The sequence below is a fragment of the Mytilus galloprovincialis genome, chromosome 10 (assembly GCF_965363235.1).
Source record: "Mytilus galloprovincialis chromosome 10, xbMytGall1.hap1.1, whole genome shotgun sequence".
Lineage (NCBI taxonomy): Eukaryota > Metazoa > Mollusca > Bivalvia > Mytilida > Mytilidae > Mytilus > Mytilus galloprovincialis.
In genome coordinates, this window is record NC_134847.1 from 60,252,086 (window position 1) to 60,272,715 (window position 20,630).

The following is a 20,630-nucleotide window of genomic DNA, read 5'->3' on the forward strand; positions in this document are numbered from 1 at the left end:
TGATGTGAGAAATAGCACCATCTTGCAATAGCATAATCGGACGTTCCTTTACACAGTGCTGCAAGAAGACTTTTTCAAACCACTGAAAATAGGTTTCCTTGTCCATGAAACCGCTGTCTGTTGTAGCATATGCAGCGTTGATGGGCCCGTTTTTATGGTATGCTCCTCCCGGGTATCCACCACTAAAGATAAGCATAGGTGGTAAAGAGTGTCCTGCGGCATTGACGCAGCAATGTACCGATATATGCTCACTTGTTGCAATGCTTATGGAATGAGCGTGCTTGAAACGTTTTGGCACAACGACACGTTGACCAGAGCTTTTGTTTAGACTGAGACCTGCTTCATCGCAATTATATAACCGCTCAGGCTTGTCCTTTAGATCATTAGTTTCAAGAGTTGATTTAAGGAGCTTAAAATAGTCTCTCATAGTTTCAACATTTCCCATTGCAGCTCGTCCACGATATAATGGATCCGGTCTTCTAAGTGATATTTCGGGTTGTCTTTTTTTAAATCCCCTCCACCATTTCTGTGGATCCAGACTCAATAAAGACTCTTGCCCCGGAGTGTTCTTTGGCGATGCACCAAGCAAATCCTATGACCTGGGATACAGACAGAGGGAATCCTCGTTGTGCCATGTATTCAATGTAATTAACGAGTGATATTTCATCTTCGGACGTCAAAACCGTAGATGCACCCATTTGAGCATCCATGGCAACTTTTCCCTTTACTCTATCGGAGAGAGCCATTCTAGGTACGTTGTACGTTTTGCTGGCCTGGGCTATTGACATCTGTCCTAACTTAGCCGCCTTATAAGCTTTGGACATGTCCTCTTGGTTCCACTGACAAAGTTTTTTTGGCTTTTGTTTCTCCATTGCCTGAAATCAAAAGACATGTTTAGGCGGAGTTTAGGATCCAAAATGAATGGGGGGGGATATGCCAAAGAAAAACACAACCAAGGAAATAACACTAAAGGAAACAAGAAAATCCCAATCATATGGACAGTTTTAGTTGGACGTAAATGACTTTAACAAAACAGTATGACAGTTCAAAAAAAATATCCTCCGAACAAATTAATAAAGAAAACAGGTCTGACAAATATTTCTCTTCAAGACGAACAGAGGGACTATTGACTTAGGAAAAGCTTCTTAACGATAATGTGAAGTAAAAAACGTTATTTGACTGTTTTCTTGTATATTTGTGACGAATTGTTGGACATAACTATTGGAAAAAAATGGCAGACTTTAAGTCGTCAGTATCGTCTTAAAGTCGTCACCTCAGTTTCAGTCTATTTTTGGCTTGTTTGATGAAATTAGGGAAATCCATTTTTGTTCTAATTCAAGACAAACTATTTTTGGATAGAATAAACTTGGAAGAATGACGTCACGTTTCAAAATGGCATCGTACGGTACCATCGCCCAAAACATGCAAAATTTCAAGAATGCGTCGCCCAGCATGCCATCAATTCCATTTTTCCCAGGCCCCAAACATCGTACAATGAAGGCTACATGAAGCTTAAGTATAATAAAGCATTAATAAAGAATAAAAATAGATACTTACGGCTTCAAAATCAACCGCTTCTGAACTTTGCCTCGTGTAGTATTAAGCGAGAATGTCGCGTGATTTCCGGACGACGACTTTAGGCTTGTGACGACATAAGGACGGTTTACGTTATTACAACGCAGACATTTAGTTAATAGGTAGGCAAAAATTATAACCTTATGTTGGAAAGGGCCAACCATATCCCCACTTGGGGTTGTGAGAGATTAAACAAGCAGCTGACCACCGTCTTGACAAAGAGAGAGACCGATTGAGCTCGGCAAATTGTGAGCTATGGGATGAAAAAAAACAGGCGCACCGGGTATGATTACCACGAATTTTATATTTTTTGATATGGACGATAGGATCGAAAGATCAAAAGCTGGGTATAAAAACCGTTTAATCGTGGATATTGGTTTTGGGTGAAACAAATTGATTTTATTTTGGATTGTTATAAAGATTAAGACATCGATCCAATAACTATTAATAGCTGGAATTAGTTGTTGAAAACGTCAAAGCCCTGAGTGGTATTGCCAAAATGAACCACCGCCGATGGTACTCCCGGATGAGGAAGGATCAGTTGGATCAGTTGATCGGAACGAAGACCAACATTTTTTTAGCGTTGTTCCAACCCTATACTAGGAAGGATATTATCACCCAAGCCAACAGCATGAGTTGATAGAGGTTAGCTGGATGTCGAAAGATCGACTACTGGATAAGTTACAGGAACAGATCAGAGAAGATAGGAAATCATTGGGGATAAAATTGAGGTACATCCACTGAAGAAAGCCTTTAAAGATGTATTTACTACCTGAAAGATGACCACTATTATTGACATGGAGGTGCAGACCTTCCTTGAGGTCTCTCAGATGTCAAGAGTGGAACTTATAGACGATTGGGCATTGAAAGGATAACAAGTCAATGTGATGCTGCACTGGGAAGATTAACCCAACAGGTAAGATGGATGATGAGAACGTGGGATACTTTCACTCGGGAAACCAGATTTTCCCTTCAACCACGGACTTGCTTGAAACCCTTGAGAAGGGTAGATTAACCCTTGATTTAGAATAGATGATAGTGAAGTATACCCGCTGCACATTTCAAACATTGGTGAACAGCGGGAGAGAGAACTCAACTTACTGCTGATCCAAGGCTACATGTGCTTAAACCACGTTTATAGCAAGGAAGTTCTGGAAACCAACAAAGAGTGTTGCGTCAACCACAAGGCAGCCAAGATCAGAGCTGCCCAAAGAAGGGACATACCAGCTGACTTTTGTCAACAACACCCACTCGATGAGAGTCCCTTTCGTAGTGTACGCGGACTTTGGGTGCTTTGATTTACCGATAAGGTTGAAATCAAAAACGATAAGGTTCTGTAGCAATACACAGTTTAATAGAAGTTTAGTATCACATTATGGCCATGGTGAATTTTTTAAATATGAAAGTTTTTGTACAATGAAATACATTTTTAGATAATTGAAGAATAATATAGCCTCCTTAGTGGGGTTATATGAACATTTAGATTGTTTTTAGCATGTTTTATATGGTATGTATCTGTTTGACAGTCCGTATTTTTCTATCCGTACCACCCATAGGTCCATAAATTATTGTAGTGTTTATCAACAAATATTTATAGCTCGACCTTTTCAATTCAAATTATGGAAAAACGAGCAAAAATGCATGTGTGTTTTTTTAACCTTTCGATAGATATATATGCCTATAGTTTCAGGAAAGGTACAACTGTTCAAACCAACGCTTAGGGGCGTTCAAACAAACGCTTACAGGTATTCAAACCTTTACTTAGGAAGGTTCACGTCAACGCTTTAAATAAATGAACGTTTATAAAGATTACAGACCCGAAACAGTGTGAGGCGCTCGCCAAGGAGTTGCAAGAGATCAAGCGGAAGATTCAAGCCAGTAACATGCAGCATCGCCTGGAAAAGATTGGACTCAACCCTGATCTTTCCAAGGTGTTAAGCCTGTGGTTGAGGCTCAGCGAGAGGCAGCTTCACCGATCACCTAAACGATCGTTTAACTTCCTGCAGCAGTGACAGCCCTCAAGCCTCCACCGCCCAAGTTTGACTACCCACTATCCATTGCACCAACTATAGACACCATCCTCGGACTTCGAGCACAGCAGTATTTGCAGATCAATAACGATCCTTCGCCGACCACACCTTTGGATCTCGATCTCTTCATCGGAAGCTAACCAGTTACTTCTGACGACGATGATATTTTCGTGGATGGTGTGAGGTACAAAGGAACCCTTAACCTCTGGGAACTCATGGTGAAAAAGAAATCAGAATCTTTCGAGTCCGAAGTTTTTAAGACCTTGTCGACTATGCAGAGATCCTGCACAGTTCCGGTGCATGCATCAAGGCAATTAACCGTCTCGAGAACCCTAAGGCGATAAAGATCTAAGTGGACGAAGATTGTGTCTCACATCTAAAGCAAGATAAGCATTGTAGCGGACTTCAAACCGTGTTTCTACCCTCCGACTTTGACCAGCTCCTTTTTTGCTTGGATCTGTGCAACACTGCATACCGTGCTGGAAACAATGGTGTGCGCAACGCGATTATGGCGATAATCGATGCCATAAAGAAAGGTGAACACATCAGCATCAAGGAATATAAGCAACTCCATCGTAATATCCTCAATTAAGAAAGGTTTTGTTTGAAAGTATGCATACGGTGGTAGAAGTTTTTTTGACACTATCACCAGTATCGCTGGTCGCATGTTCACCTCCTCTGCTGCCAAGACATTGAAAAGTAGGCCTATGAGCACTGCCACCCATGCAGCCATGATAGGAGTGGTAGGTGGTAGTCGTCAACCATGTCGTTGACAAAGTGACCCGCACTCGAAAACCCATTGACCAACGCAGCAAGCCCAATCAACAGCTCAGTGTTAAACGCAGAAAGCCCAACAACCAAACCCAGTTAAACAATTTCATCTCTGGTCGTGGCATCGGTACCATCCCAACTTCCTCCAATGCTATAAATAAATACATAATGTCTGACATCCTTACAATCACAGAAGGGTTGACCTTCGATGAAAGTCTTCAAAAATATTAATACTAGGTTCACGAATTCGAACCTTAAGCCGGCGCCCAACTTACCAACTCTGGAGCGTCACTCCTGCAGACGAAAACAAGATGCAACTGTACAAAACCATCCAGAAAAAATCCACGATCCTCTGTGGATTTCGCATGAGACAGTGTGATTTCATAGTCGTTCTCCAAGCCTCACAGTTTATCTGCCGCCTAGCTGCCAATAGTGGTCGCGAAAAGCCAAGATATATTATCGTTGCCTTTCAAACCGACAGAGATAATGACAAAACCAATAATGCTTCCGTGTTCAATCGCTGTCGATTGCAAAATATCCATGTCACCCTCAAAGCTGAACGCTACTCAGCCGTCGACTTTAATGCCGGTTTTTTTCAGAAAACAAGGTTGCCATAGTGTTCAAGGAGGATGTAGACTTCAGAAAGAAATTCTACAACATTGACACCCTCCTTAGTAACGGTGATGTCAACCCCTCTGATTTCATTGACATATAGCCGCTGTTGGTCATCGATGTAAGTCATCAGTCCGAGCGGACATCCAAATTCGAGCGGAATTCGAGCGTTATGTTCCCGCCAACACCGAAGCATTTGCACTTCCAATCTCCGTAGGAGTCCTAGGCATCCAGTTCGAATCGTTCGGTCAGTAGTTGAACGTCTCGTTTTAATAAAGAAATGGACACCACACTGTTGCAGCAAATCGTCCACAACACAGACCTAAAACAAGGGTTTTCCATCCTTGTCTCTAGAAACGACAGTCGCATTTTTACTCTGTTCAACCCCCTCCCCCAACTACAGTTTAAGGAATCGAACACCACATTGGGATTTAAGCGACAGCTCTACACATTTGATCGGGCAACAAATGTTACAAAGAGGGTGAAGACATTGTTAGCATCAGAAGCATCAGCAGCATCCTGGTGAACAGGGGCATCATCAATAGCAGCTACATACACGGCTCCCAACAGTCCACTATCTGAAGCTTCCCCCCCCCTGCAATCGATTCCGGGGTAAAGATCATTCAAACCCCCAAAAAATATGGTGTTCTTACCCGTGATCTTGAGAACCATCAATCGCATGCAGACATACCTCACCAATCCAGACGGCGATCCTCCACAATCTCCGCAGAGAACATCTCACCATCCGCTTCCATCTTCGCGAGGCATGAATAAATAGTCTATTGAAATACGGTTTGAACTTTATAAAAGGTCAATCTAAATATTACAGAGAGCAGACAAAAAAGGTTTCCCGGTCACCATTCGTTTATCCCACACAAACCTGCATGGTGAACACAAGATGTTGTTTACCCCGCGACAGATTGAAAAGATCACCAAGCTTCTACAAAATGGTTCTAGTGGAAAAAAGCACTAACCAATTGAAGAAAAACATTCAAAAAGAAAGTGGATTCCTATCCATGTTAGTGGAAAGGGCAATGCGAGCCTTTCCTATGTTGGCGAACACAATTCATGTCAGCATGAGGTGTTGGAGCCCTAAGTTGTCTGTGTGAAATAGCGATCAACAATGCATTTGGACCTGGATTTTACATCAAAAGGGGTGGTTGTGTGAGCTGTTTGAAGGTGTGTGATAAAGGTCTGTATATTTTCCCTTCAACCTATAGTGACGGTTTGTATTTTAAACTAGGTCATCGATTCTACTAGGCCTAGGGTTCTGGTCTGATCTGATCTGCAGCAAACAGTCCGTTCAAGAACATTCCACTTTTGATATAATCTTTATATATATAAAATCTATGATTTGGTTGAATTTAATGGAAATTGAAAGACCAGGGAGGTCTCATCCTCATTTAAGCGGTCTCAGGTAGCTTTTCACTAAATATTTTGAATATCCAGTTGGCACTTTGGGCGCTCCGTAAACATAAAAGACAGGAAGTCTACCCAAGTTCCTTTTGGTAATGTGTGCATCTACCTATTGACTAAATGTCTGCATAATATTAGAAAGATTGAGCAATAAGGGGGCTCTCACCATTGCCCTGTGCCCTTTGTCCTTTAATTTTGATAATTTTTAGCTGAAAAGTTACAATACAAGTCCTCCATAGATATCGAATATGACATTATTCTGGGCAATCCTTCTGATACAACCTTTATATATACAGAGTCTATGATTTACTAAAATTTTGTGGACATTGAAAAACCAGGGGGGTCTCACCCACATTTCAGCGGTCTCGGGTAGCTTTTCACTATCTGTTTTGAATATCCAACTAGCACTTTGAGCGCTCCGTAAACATTAAAGACAGGAAGTCTAACCCAAATTCCTTTTAGTCACGTGTGTATCTACCAATTGACTAAATGTCTGCATAATATTAGAAAGATTGAGCAATTAGGGGGCTCTCACCATTGCCCTGTGCCCTTTGTCCTAAAATTTTGATAATTTTTAGCTGAAAAGTAACAATACAAGCCCTCCATAGATATCGAATATGACATTATTCTGGGCAATCCTTCTGATACAACCTTTATATATACAGAGTCTATGATTTACTTAAATTTTGTGGACATTGAAAGACCAGGGTGTCTCACCCTCATTTAAGCGGTCTCAGGTAGCTTTTCACTATCTATTTTGAATATCCAACTGGCACTTTGGTCGCTCCGTTAACATAGAGACAGAAAGTCTACCAAAAATTCCTTTTAGTCACGTGTGTATCTACCTATTGACTAAATTTCTGCATAATATTAGAAAGGTTGAACAATTAGGGGGCTCTCACCATTGCCCTGTGCCCTTTGTCCTAAAATTTTGATAATTTTTAGCTGAAAAGTGACAATACAAGCCCTCCATAGATATCGAATATGACATTATTCTGAATAATCCTTCTGATTCAACCTTTATATATACAGAGTCTATGATTTACTTAAATTTTGTGGACATTGAAAGACCAGGGGGGTCTCAACCTCATTTAAGCGGTCTCGGGTAGCTTTTCACTAAATATTTTGAATATCCAGTTGGCACTTTGGGCGCTCCGTTAACACAGAGAAAAGAAGTCTACCCAAATTCCTTTTAGTCACGTGTGTATCTACCTATTGACTAAATGTCTGCTAAATATTAGAAAGGTTGAACAATTAGGGGGCTGTCACCATTGCCCTGTGCCCTTTGTCCTAATAATTTTGATAAATATTAGCTGAAAAGTGACAATACAAGCCCTCCATAGATATCGAATATGACATTATTCTGGACAATCCTTCTGATGCAACCTTAATATATACAAAATCTATGATTTACTTAAATTTTGAGGACATTGAAAGACCAGGGGGGTCTCACCCTCATTTAAGCGGTCTCAGGTCGCTTTTCACTATCTATTTTGAATATCCAGCTGGCACTTTGGGTGCTCCGTTAACATTAAAGACAGGAAGTATACCCAAATTCCTTTTAGTCACGTGTGTATCTACCTATTGACTAAATGTCTGCATAATATTAGAAAGATTAAGCAATTAGGGGGCTCCCACCGTTGCCCTGTGCCCTTTGTCCTAAAATTTTGATAATTTTTAGCTGAAAAGTAACAATACAAGCCCTCCATAGATATCGAATATGACATTATTCTGGGCAATCCTTCTGATACAACCTTTAGATATACAGAGTCTATGATTTACTTAAATTTTGTGGACATTGAAAGACCGGGGGGTCTCACCCTCATTTAAGCGGTCTCAGGTAGCTTTTCACTATCTATTTTGAATGTTCAACTGGCACTTTGGGCGCTCCGTAAACATTAAAGACAGGAAGTCTACCCAAATCCCTTTTAGTCACGTGTGTATCGACCTATTGACTAAATGTCTGCATAATATAAGAAAGATTGAGCAATTAGGGGGCTCTCACCATTGCCCTGTGCCCTTTGTTCTATAATTTTGATAATTTTTAGCTGAAAAGTGACAATACAAGCCCTCCATAGATATCGAATATGACATTATTCTGGGCAATCCTTCTGATACAACCTTTATATATACAGAGTCTATGATTTACTTAAATTTTGTGGACATTAAAAGACCAGGGGGGTCTCACCCTCAATTAACGGTCTCAGGTAGCTTTTCACTATCTATTTTGAATATCCAACTGGCACTTTGGGCGCTCCGTAAACATTAAAGACAGGAAGTCTATCCAAATTCCTTTTAGTCACGTGTGTATCTACCTATTGACTAAATGTCTGCAAAATATTAGAAAGAGTGAGAAATTAGGGGGCTCTCACCATTGCCCTGTGCCCTTTGTCCTAAAATTTTGATAATTTTTAGCTGAAAAGTGACAATACAAGCCCTCCATAGATATCTAACATGACATTATTCTGGTCAATCCTTCTGATACAACCTTTATATATATAGAGTCTATGATTTATTTAAATTTTGTGGACATTGAAAGACCAGGGAGGTCTCACCCTCATTTAACCGGTCTCAGGTCGCTTTTCAGTATCTATTTTGAATATCCAACTGCCAATTTGGGCGCTCCGTAAACATTAAAGACAGGAAGTGTACCAAAATTCCTTTTAGTCACGTGTGTATCTACAAATTGACTAAATGTCTGCATAATATTAGAAAGATTGAGCAGTTAGGGGGCTCTCACCATTGCCCTGTGCCCTTTGTCCTAAAATTTTGATAATTTTTAGCTGAAAAGTGACAATACAAGCCCTCCATAGATATCGAATATGACATTATTCTGGGCAATCCTTCTGATGCAACCTTTATATATACAGAATCTATGATTTACTTAAATTTTGAGGACATTGAAAGACCAGGGGGGTCTCACCTTCATTTAAGCGGTCTCAGGTCACTTTTCACTATCTATTTTGAATATCCAACTGGCACTTTGGGTGCTCCGTAAACATTAAAGACAGGAAGTATACCCAAATTCCTTTTAGTCACGTGTGTATCTACCTATTGACTAAATGTCTGCATAATATTAGAAAGATTAAGCAATTATGGGGCTCCCACCGTTGCCCTGTGCCCTTTGTCCTAAAATTTTGATAATTTTTAGCTGAAAAGTAACAATACAAGCCCTCCATAGATATCGAATATGACATTATTCTGGGCAATCCTTCTGATACAACCTTTATATATACAGAGTCTATGATTTACTTAAATTTTGTGGACATTGAAAGACCGGGGGGTCTCACCCTCATTTAAGCGGTCTCAGGTAGCTTTTCACTATCTATTTTGAATATTCAACTGGCACTTTGGGCGCTCCGTAAACATTAAAGACAGGAAGTCTACCCAAATCCCTTTTAGTCACGTGTGTATCGACCTATTGACTAAATGTCTGCATAATATAAGAAAGGTTGAACAATTAGGGGGCTGTCACCATTGCCCTGTGCCCTTTGTCCTAATAATTTTGATAATTTTTAGCTGAAAAGTGACAATACAAGCCCTCCATAGATATCGAATATGACATTATTCTGGGCATTCCTTCTGAAACTACCTTTATATTTACAGAGTCTATGATTTACTTAAATTTTGTGGACATTGAAAGACCAGGGGGGTCTCACCCTCAATTAAGCGGTCTCGGGTAGCTTTTCACTATCTATTTTGAATATCCAACTGGCATTTTGGGCGCTCCGTAAACATTAAAGACAGGAAGTCTATCCAAATTCCTTTTAGTCACGTGTGTATCTACCTATTGACTAAATGTCTGCAAAATATTAGAAAGAGTGAGCAATTAGGGGGCTCTCACCATTGCCCTGTGTCCTTTGTCCTAAAATGTTGATAATTTTTAGCTGAAAAGTGACAATACAAGCCCTCCATAGATATCGAATATGACATTATTCTGGACAATCCTTCTGATACAACCTTTATATATACAGAGTCTATGATTTACTTAAATTTTGTGGACATTGAAAGACCAGGGGGGTCTCACCCTCATTTAACCGTTCTCAGGTCGCTTTTCACTCTCTATTTTGAATATCCAACAGCCAATTTGAGCGCCCCGTAAACATTAAAGACAGGAAGTCTACCCAAATTCCTTTTTTTTCACGTGTGTATCTACCTTTTGACTAAATGTCTGCATAATATTAGAAAGATTGAGCAATTAGGGGGCTCTCACCATAGCCCTGTGCCCTTTGTCCTAAAATTTTGATAATTTTTAGCTGAAAAGTGACAATACAAGCCCTCCATAGATATCGAATATGACATTATTTTGGGCAATCCTTCTGATACAACCTTTATATTTACAGAGTCTATGATTTACTTAAATTTTGTAGACATTGAAAGACCAGGGGGGGGTCTCACCTTCATTTAAGCGGTCTCAGGTAGCTTTTCACTATCTATTTTGAATATCCAACTGGCACTTTGGGCGCTCCGTAAACATTAAAGACAGGAAGTCTATCCAAATTCCTTTTAGTCACGTGTGTATTTACCTATTGACTAAATGTCTGCATAATATTAGAAAGATTGAGCAATTAGGGGGCTCTCACCATTGCCCTGTGCCCTTTGTCCTAAAATTTTGATAATTTTTAGCTGAAAAGTGACAATACAAGCCCTCCATAGATATCGAATATGACATTATTCTGGCCAATCCTTCTGATGCAACCTTTATATATACAGAATCTATGATTTACCTAAATTTTGAGGACATTGAAAGACCAGGGGGTCTCACCTTCATTTAAGCGGTCTCAGGTCACTTTTCACTATCTATTTTGAATATCCAACTGGCACTTTGGGTGCTCCGTAAACATTAAAGACAGGAAGTATACCCAAATTCCTTTTAGTCACGTGCGTATCTACCTATTGACTAAATGTCTGCATAATATTAGAAAGATTAAGCAATTAGGGGGCTTCCACCGTTGCCCTGTGCCCTTTGTCCTAAAATTTTGATAATTTTTAGCTGAAAAGTAACAATACAAGCCCTCCATAGATATCGAATATGACATTATTCTGGGCAATCCTTCTGATACAACCTTTATATATACAGAGTCTATGATTTACTTAAATTTTGTGGACATTGAAAGACCGGGGGGTCTCACCCTCATTTAAGCGGTCTCCGGTAGCTTTTCACTATCTATTTTGAATATTCAACTGGCACTTTGGGCGCTCCGTAAACATTAAAGACAGGAAGTCTACCCAAATCCCTTTTAGTCACGTGTGTATCAACCTATTGACTAAATGTCTGCATAATATTAGAAAGATTGAGCAATTAGGGGGCTCTCACCATTGCCCTGTGCCCTTTGTCCTATAATTTTGATAATTTTTAGCTGAAAAGTGACAATACAAGCCCTCCATAGATATCGAATATGACATTATTCTGGGCAATCCTTCTGATACAACCTTTATATATACAGAGTCTATGATTTACTTAAATTTTGTGGACATTAAAAGACCAGGGGGTCTCACCCTCAATTAACGGTCTCAGGTAGCTTTTCACTATCTATTTTGAATATCCAACTGGCACTTTGGGCGCTCCGTAAACATTAAAGACAGGAAGTCTATCCAAATTCCTTTTAGTCACGTGTGTATCTACCTATTGACTAAATGTCTGCAAAATATTAGAAAGATTGAGAAATTAGGGGGCTCTTACTATTGCCCTGTGCCCTTTGTCCTAAAATTTTGATAATTTTTAGCTGAAAAGTGACAATACAAGCCCTCCATAGATATCGAACATGACATTATTCTGGTCAATCCTTCTGATACAACCTTTATATATATAGAGTCTATGATTTATTTAAATTTTGTGGACATTGAAAGACCAGGGAGGTCTCACCCTCATTTAACCGGTCTCAGGTCGCTTTTCACTATCTATTTTGAATATCCAACTGGCACTTTGGGTGCTCCGTAAACATTAAAGACAGGAAGTATACCCAAATTCCTTTTAGTCACGTGTGTATCTACCTATTGACTAAATGTCTGCATAATATTAGAAAGATTAAGCAATTAGGGGGCTTCCACCGTTGCCCTGTGCCCTTTGTCCTAAAATTTTGATAATTTTTAGCTGAAAAGTAACAATACAAGCCCTCCATAGATATCGAATATGACATTATTCTGGGCAATCCTTCTGATACAACCTTTATATATACAGAGTCTATGATTTACTTAAATTTTGTGGACATTGAAAGACCGGGGGGTCTCACCCTCATTTAAGCGGTCTCCGGTAGCTTTTCACTATCTATTTTGAATATTCAACTGGCACTTTGGGCGCTCCGTAAACATTAAAGACAGGAAGTCTACCCAAATCCCTTTTAGTCACGTGTGTATCGACCTATTGACTAAATGTCTGCATAATATTAGAAAGATTGAGCAATTAGGGGGCTCTCACCATTGCCCTGTGCCCTTTGTCCTATAATTTTGATAATTTTTAGCTGAAAAGTGACAATACAAGCCCTCCATAGATATCGAATATGACATTATTCTGGGCAATCCTTCTGATACAACCTTTATATATACAGAGTCTATGATTTACTTAAATTTTGTGGACATTGAAAGACCGGGGGGTCTCACCCTCATTTAAGCGGTCTCCGGTAGCTTTTCACTATCTATTTTGAATATCCAACTGGCACTTTGGGCGCTCCGTAAACATTAAAGACAGGAAGTCTATCCAAATTCCTTTTAGTCACGTGTGTATCTACCTATTGACTAAATGTCTGCAAAATATTAGAAAGATTGAGAAATTAGGGGGCTCTTACTATTGCCCTGTGCCCTTTGTCCTAAAATTTTGATAATTTTTAGCTGAAAAGTGACAATACAAGCCCTCCATAGATATCGAACATGACATTATTCTGGTCAATCCTTCTGATACAACCTTTATATATATAGAGTCTATGATTTATTTAAATTTTGTGGACATTGAAAGACCAGGGAGGTCTCACCCTCATTTAACCGGTCTCAGGTCGCTTTTCACTATCTATTTTGAATATCCAACTGCCAATTTGGGCGCTCCGTAAACATTAAAGACAGGAAGTCTACAAAAATTCCTTTTAGTCACGTGTGTATCTACAAATTGACTAAATGTCTGCATAATATTAGAAAGATTGAGCAGTTAGGGGGCTCTCACCATTGCCCTGTGCCCTTTGTCCTAAAATTTTGATAATTTTTAGCTGAAAAGTGACAATACAAGCCCTCCATAGATATCGAATATGACATTATTCTGGGCAATCCTTCTGATACTACCTTTATATTTACAGAGTCTATGATTTACTTAAATTTTGTGGACATTGAAAGACCAGGGGGTCTCACCCTCAATTAAGCGGTCTCGGGTAGCTTTTCACTATCTATTTTGAATATCCAACTGGCACTTTGGGCGCTCCGTAAACATTAAAGATAGGGAGTCTATCCAAATTCCTTTTAGTCACGTGTGTATCTACCTATTGACTAAATGTCTGCAAAATATTAGAAAGAGTGAGCAATTAGGGGGCTCTCACCATTGCCCTGTGTCCTTTGTCCTAAAATGTTGATAATTTTTAGCTGAAAAGTGACAATACAAGCCCTCCATAGATATCGAATATGACATTATTCTGGACAATCCTTCTGATACAACCTTTATATATACAGAGTCTATGATTTACTTAAATTTTGTGGACATTGAAAGACCAGGGGGGTCTCACCTTCATTTAACCGTTCTCAGGTCGCTTTTCACTATCTATTTTGAATATCCAACAGCCAATTTGAGCGCCCCGTAAACATTAAAGACAGGAAGTCTACCCAAATTCCTTTTTTTTTCACGTGTGTATCTACCTTTTGACTAAATGTCTGCATAATATTAGAAAGATTGAGCAATTAGGGGGCTCTCACCATAGCCCTGTGCCCTTTGTCCTAAAATGTTGATAATTTTTAGCTGAAAAGTGACAATACAAGCCCTCCATAGATATCGAATTTGACATTATTTTGGGCAATCCTTCTGATACAACCTTTATATTTACAGAGTCTATGATTTACTTAAATTTTGTAGACATTGAAAGACCAGGGGGGTCTCATCCTCATTTAAGCGGTCTCAGGTAGCTTTTCACTATCTATTTTGAATATTCAACTGGCACTTTGGGCGCTCCGTAAACATTAAAGACAGGAAGTCTATCCAAATTCCTTTTAGTCACGTGTGTATTTACCTATTGACTAAATGTCTGCATAATATTAGAAAGATTGAGCAATTAGGGGGCTCTCACCATTGCCCTGTGCCCTTTCTCCTAAAATTTTGATAATTTTTAGATGAAAAGTGACAATACAAGCCCTCCATAGATATCGAATATGACATTATTCTGGGCAATCCTTCTGATACAACCTTTATATATACAGAGTCTATGATTTACTTAAATTTTGTGAACATTGAAAGACTAGGGGGTCTCACCCTCATTTAAGCGGTCTGAGGTAGCTTTTCACTATATATTTCTTTTATGGGCTTTCCATAAATATTTCTATTTATAATCCTAATTGTTTTCTAGAGTAATCGGTTTTTGTTTTTGTTTTTAAGAAAAATCCTGTATTAAAGTACTGTACCTCTTTGATTTTTTTTTATTGACATTAATCTATATTACATTTAGACAAATATGCAAATTAGAAAAGGGTTTATATTCGAGAACAACGAGAATTTGCGATAGCTTGAAGAGGTCATGAAACTATCTCCTACGTATCTTATCAGTTCTTTTAACTATAAAAATCATGCTTTTAATGTTATTAAGTATTATTCTTTTTTTATTTTCAACTTAATTTTGAATATCCAACCGACTGCTAGCAGCCGGTTGGATATTGAATATCGAATATCGAATAACGAACCGGCTGCTAACTTCACACACATGAAAATAAATAGTTGCATGTACATACAAAGTAATTAATATTATAACCAATGGTGTCACGTTTCGCCATTAAAGTTAAAACTTGATGCACATGTTTTGATTTACCATCAACCAGAGAGTTCAGATCAAATATTATGGCCGAAAGCTATATTTTGGACTGTTTTTCACTTTAAAAGGTCTGAGTAAAAAGTTTTAACTTTTCCTGAGGGAATTGCAACCATCAATTTTACTCTAAAATTCATCAAATTTTTCAGTTAAATATCCAAAATTGCCAAGGAAAGTTCGAGTAAATTGGTTAGATTTTCTGTGTAAATAAGTACAATGTAAGTAAATATATGTTTAACATTTAATTTCGGCATACAGTATGTACTCAATGTGACTAGGTACTTAATATGATAAACTGCAGTCGTGTAGACTCAATTATAAGGGATAGAGCCTTTTCAACGCTTTTTGCATTGCATGGTCCATGTGGTCTGCGAGTTATTAAAAACTTTTTTTACGGGGAATCTGGCCTGCTTCTTGTTTAATATATATGTTAGTATTCTTAATTCGTTTGACATGAAAAATGATTACTAGTAGTTTAAAAAAGAAAGAATTATTTAAAATATTCAATAAACGTCTAATACTTGAAAGCCTTCATTTTGAATATGTTAAAAAAAATGCCTTAAGGCATACTATATAAAAGATATGTATATGTGAATATTTAAGTACAAGTTAACAGTTAAAAGTGATTATTTAGTTGTTCTTATTCTATATAATGTATAACTCTTGTGGATGATTATTACGTATTATAAGTTATTACTTGTATTCGTATTCAGCGACAGTTTTGAAGTGATCAATTGAAGAAATTTAATCTTATAATTGCAAATCGCTTGAAGGAATACAAGCGGTATATTCTGTACTTATTAACCAACAATAGAAGTAAAAAAAAGTTAGAAAATGACTAAATATTAATATTAAAACTCATAAATCAATTTTAATAGAGCAAATATTACAGTAAAATATTATATAAAAAAGCAGCAATCCTCTTAATTGACACAATAAATTGTCTAGAAAATTACATAAGATATACAATCTGAAAAAAAATATATATACTACGTTTCCAAACTTCATTAAGAGGAGAATTTTCATAGAATTCATTATCACCATATTGAATACCATGAAACACTCATATAACACATGAACAACACAGAGCAGCGTGCAGGTGTTAAAGAAAAGTGGGAGATAAGTATGTGAAGCAGAGAACACCACGATCAAAAGAAAAAACACAAACCCATAAAGGCAAATTAAATATTACTAGTATGTTATATACATGCACATATATACATTCATCGATCTACAATCTGCCGATACCTGTATCTTGGCATTGCACAAGGTCATGTTTTGTCTCTGACTGGTTATGACGTCTTTACACTAAATCCATTGGATGTTGGATGTGTACAGATTGATAATTTAGTCTTAGATGCATGATTTTGTTATTAGTTGTTAGTGGCTTTGAAATAGCTGTCAGTTAACTGCGAGTACTCTCAGATCTGTTCCTAGTGTCTTTTTGTTGTTGGGAAGTACCCGGCCACGTCCACTTGTATTTTTGTCAATCTGATGAGTTAAGTCCTTTTCCACTGATTTTTATAGTTCGTTCTTATGTTGTACTGTTATACCCCTGTCCCAGGTTAGGGGAGGGTTGGGATCCCGCTAACATGTTTAACCCCGCCACACTATGTATGTATGTGCCTGTCCCAAGTCAAGAGCCTGTAATACAGTGGTTGTCGTTTATTTATGTGTAACATATTTGTGTTTCGTTCATTTTTTTTTATATAAATAAGGCCGTTGGTTTTCTCGTTTGAATTGTTTTACATTGTCATTTCGGGCCTTTTATAGCTGACTATGCGGTATGGGCTTTGCGCATTGTTGAAAGCCGTACGGTTACCTATAATTGTTAATTTCTGTGTCATTTTGGTCTCTTGTGAGAGTTGGCAATCATACCACATCTTCTTTTTTTCTATATTTACTATCAATATTAATTAATGAAAAAAGGCGATCAGGAATGTTATTTTGCACTCGATAATAGCCGTGTAATTATACCAAATACGTTCTGTTGTTAGTCAAAAGCGCATAGAAATTTTTGCCGCAATATAACACCGGTATGACCTCGTAAGGATTTGAAAATAATGTTTTTTTTTTTTTTTTTTGGCATTATCTCATTTAAAACATAAAGTTCAGAGAAAATATGAATGACATTGATGGAATTGGAAAATTTGAATCTAAAAAAGGAAACTCGTACCTCATACCTCCAATATTTAAACTTGCTAAGATTTTTCACATAATCTTTAAAAAATTAATATCAGGATGATATTAGTTCTATTAAGATAAAAACTAAATGTTTTTTTTTTTTAAATACTTCTTTTAGTTAATCATTTATTTCGTTGTTTTTATACATAAATCAAGCCGTTAGTTTTACATTTTAATACATTCTAGGGAATATATAATGTAATGTACGTACATGTAGTAACCTTTTGTGCATTGAATAAACGACCAATATTATAATGCAAGTTTGCTTACACTAATAAACCGAATTTATGGTGAATCATTAATTCTGTTATATCTGAGTTAATAATCTTGCATATTTTACTATTAATTTTACACGAAGATGTCAGTTTGTGTAAATGTAATTTGATATTCTGCATTTATCATGTATAATACCAAAACATAAGAAAGATTCCCCTCCAAAATGATTAAAGTCTATCATTTTGCATAAGCTACAAGGTCTTGGGGTATAATAAATTGCCTCAGAATCTTAATATCTTGGTGTAAATTTGATACTCTAAATCGATCTACCGACCTCATGTGTGCATCTACTACTTGTGAAATTAGGGGGATTTTGGCAGTAATTTGTTGTGGACTTTCGCGGTGTTGTGGACTTTTAATTAGATGAATTGTGGACTTTAACGGTGACACACACTGTCATTAGAATTAAGTTTTATGTAAATAGAGAATATCGGGAGCATTAAATTTCTTTTCAATTTGGTCATTGGCTGGGTATAAAAAAAAAACAACAGAAGTACTCCCGGTGGAATAAGATGGAGCATGTCATTAACATTAGAAGATCTTGATTTTGCTTATGACCTAGCTTGCACATACCCACCACCATTTATATGGGAAGACGACAAACCGCCTTTTTAACATACCCACCACCATTTACATGAGAAGACGACAAACCGCCTTAATACTTTTGACAGTCAAGTTGGACTTGAAATCAGCAAAACAAAAACAGAAGTCATGACCCTTAACATCAATAACCCAACTCCTATCCTTGTAAATGGAACAGATCTTCCCATCACAGAAACATTTAAATACCTAGGACGTACAATTAGAAATGATGGAGGTTCATGAAATGACAGTTTAACACACATATATTCAGATCACTAAACAATGTGTGGAAATCATCACAGTACATTCAGGTGGAAACCCGGTTGAAATAGAACAAAAGAATCGAAGCTCTTTGTTAGAGAAGGCGATAAATGCTTACTGTAATGTTTACTATAGTAACAAAAACTTTAAAAGTTAATAGAAACAAATAAAATGACAATTTTCTTCTCAATTACGAAGTGTTCTATTTTAAAAACACCATTTGCCTAAGGTTTCAATTTATCTATTACATAGTAAAGCAGAACAATTAGATATCAAGCCGACGACATGGGTATCTATCAAGTTGGATGTAGAAAATGATTAACCTATGATTTTTTTGAAAAAATTACCGTGGACGGAGAACATATCAATCTATTAGTTCAGTAATTTTCGTGTCTGCCCTTCCATTATGTGACTCAAGAATAAATTCTAAAAATATGGGTAACAATTGTATCGAAAAGAGAAAATCGAGTGCACCTTTTTATGTTAGGGCGTGTTTGAGTTGAATATTTTGTCTTGAAAACGTACAAAGCAATAATATTTCATACATCATCTCGCTTCAGATACTATCATTTTTATATATCAAAGCTACAGGTTGACTTTATAACATAAAACAATCACAGTACTAAAAGATGAAATATATGGGTCAAGTGAAATACCTATCTTATGAATCATAAAAACAGAGTAGGTGTGTTCGAATAGCTATTTTTTTTACTAAAAGTACTTGACGACAGTCTTTCAAGTTGGATGATGAAAATGCTTATCTTCGAAAAATAATATTTTTTTTTGGGTGTGATAACTAAGGATTATAGTCTTCAACCACTAAAAAAAATCTAGTCTGCCCCTCCACGAAATATTTAATTAGAAATTTTTTAAATGTTTATGAATTTTCAAAAATTCCACCTGACAACCGATTAGACAATAGTTAAGTTGAATCAAGGCAGACAAGATCATTAACTGATGCTCAATAGCTAGTAGATACATTTGTCTTTAAAATACAACTGACATAAAGGATCGTAGTGGTGCTATAGCTATGCGATAAATCGGTTTTCAAGAGCAAAATTGGCAGCGCGTCATCCCTACAATGGATTCCATTTCTACAATTTTGAAAATTAACTGACGTAATGGGGAGATAATTTTGACGCAGTAGAATGCTGACTGCATTAAGCGGACCAAACTAAAACTACCATAGTTGTGTATAATCTACTCTGTTATACGGATCAGAATGCTGGAGGCTGACAAAAAGGCGATCTAAACAACCTGCAGTTTTCCATACCAAAAGCTTACGAAGAATCCTGCGTATTTCTAAACAAAATATCAAATGAAGACCTTCTTAGAATATCATAAAGAAAGCATGGGTACAATATTAATGAAAAGGCGTTGGAAATGAATAGGGCATGTTATTAGAAGAGATATAAAGTATATCACTGTAACAGCATTACATTGGACTCCAGAAGGAAGGCTTAAGCGAGGAGGTAAAAAAAAAAAAAAAAAACCAAAAAACAACAACAAAAAAAAAAAAACCAAAACAAACGGAGACGTACTGTAGAAGGAAAACTGAAGAAAATGAATAACACATAGGGAACAGTAGAAAAGATTGTGTAAGACAGACAGAAATGGAGAACCTTTGTTGCTGCCCTTCGTGCCAATGTCATACTGAGAAGTAAGTAAGTAAGTAAGTAACTTAGTAAGTATAAATATGCGCGCATTTTGGGATTGAAATTTGTTACGTTTACGCGCAGCTTTGGATTACATTTGCGTTGACTCATTTTACAGGTAACACAAGTACAAAAATATAGATAATTCATAATGAAGAATCTTGACCATACTGGTAAATTTATTACAGTATATACTTTTCATATTGAGTTATAAAAAAATGTAAAGTGATCATGAGCAATCATCTCGTAATAGCTTAACACATACATGTAATTTATTA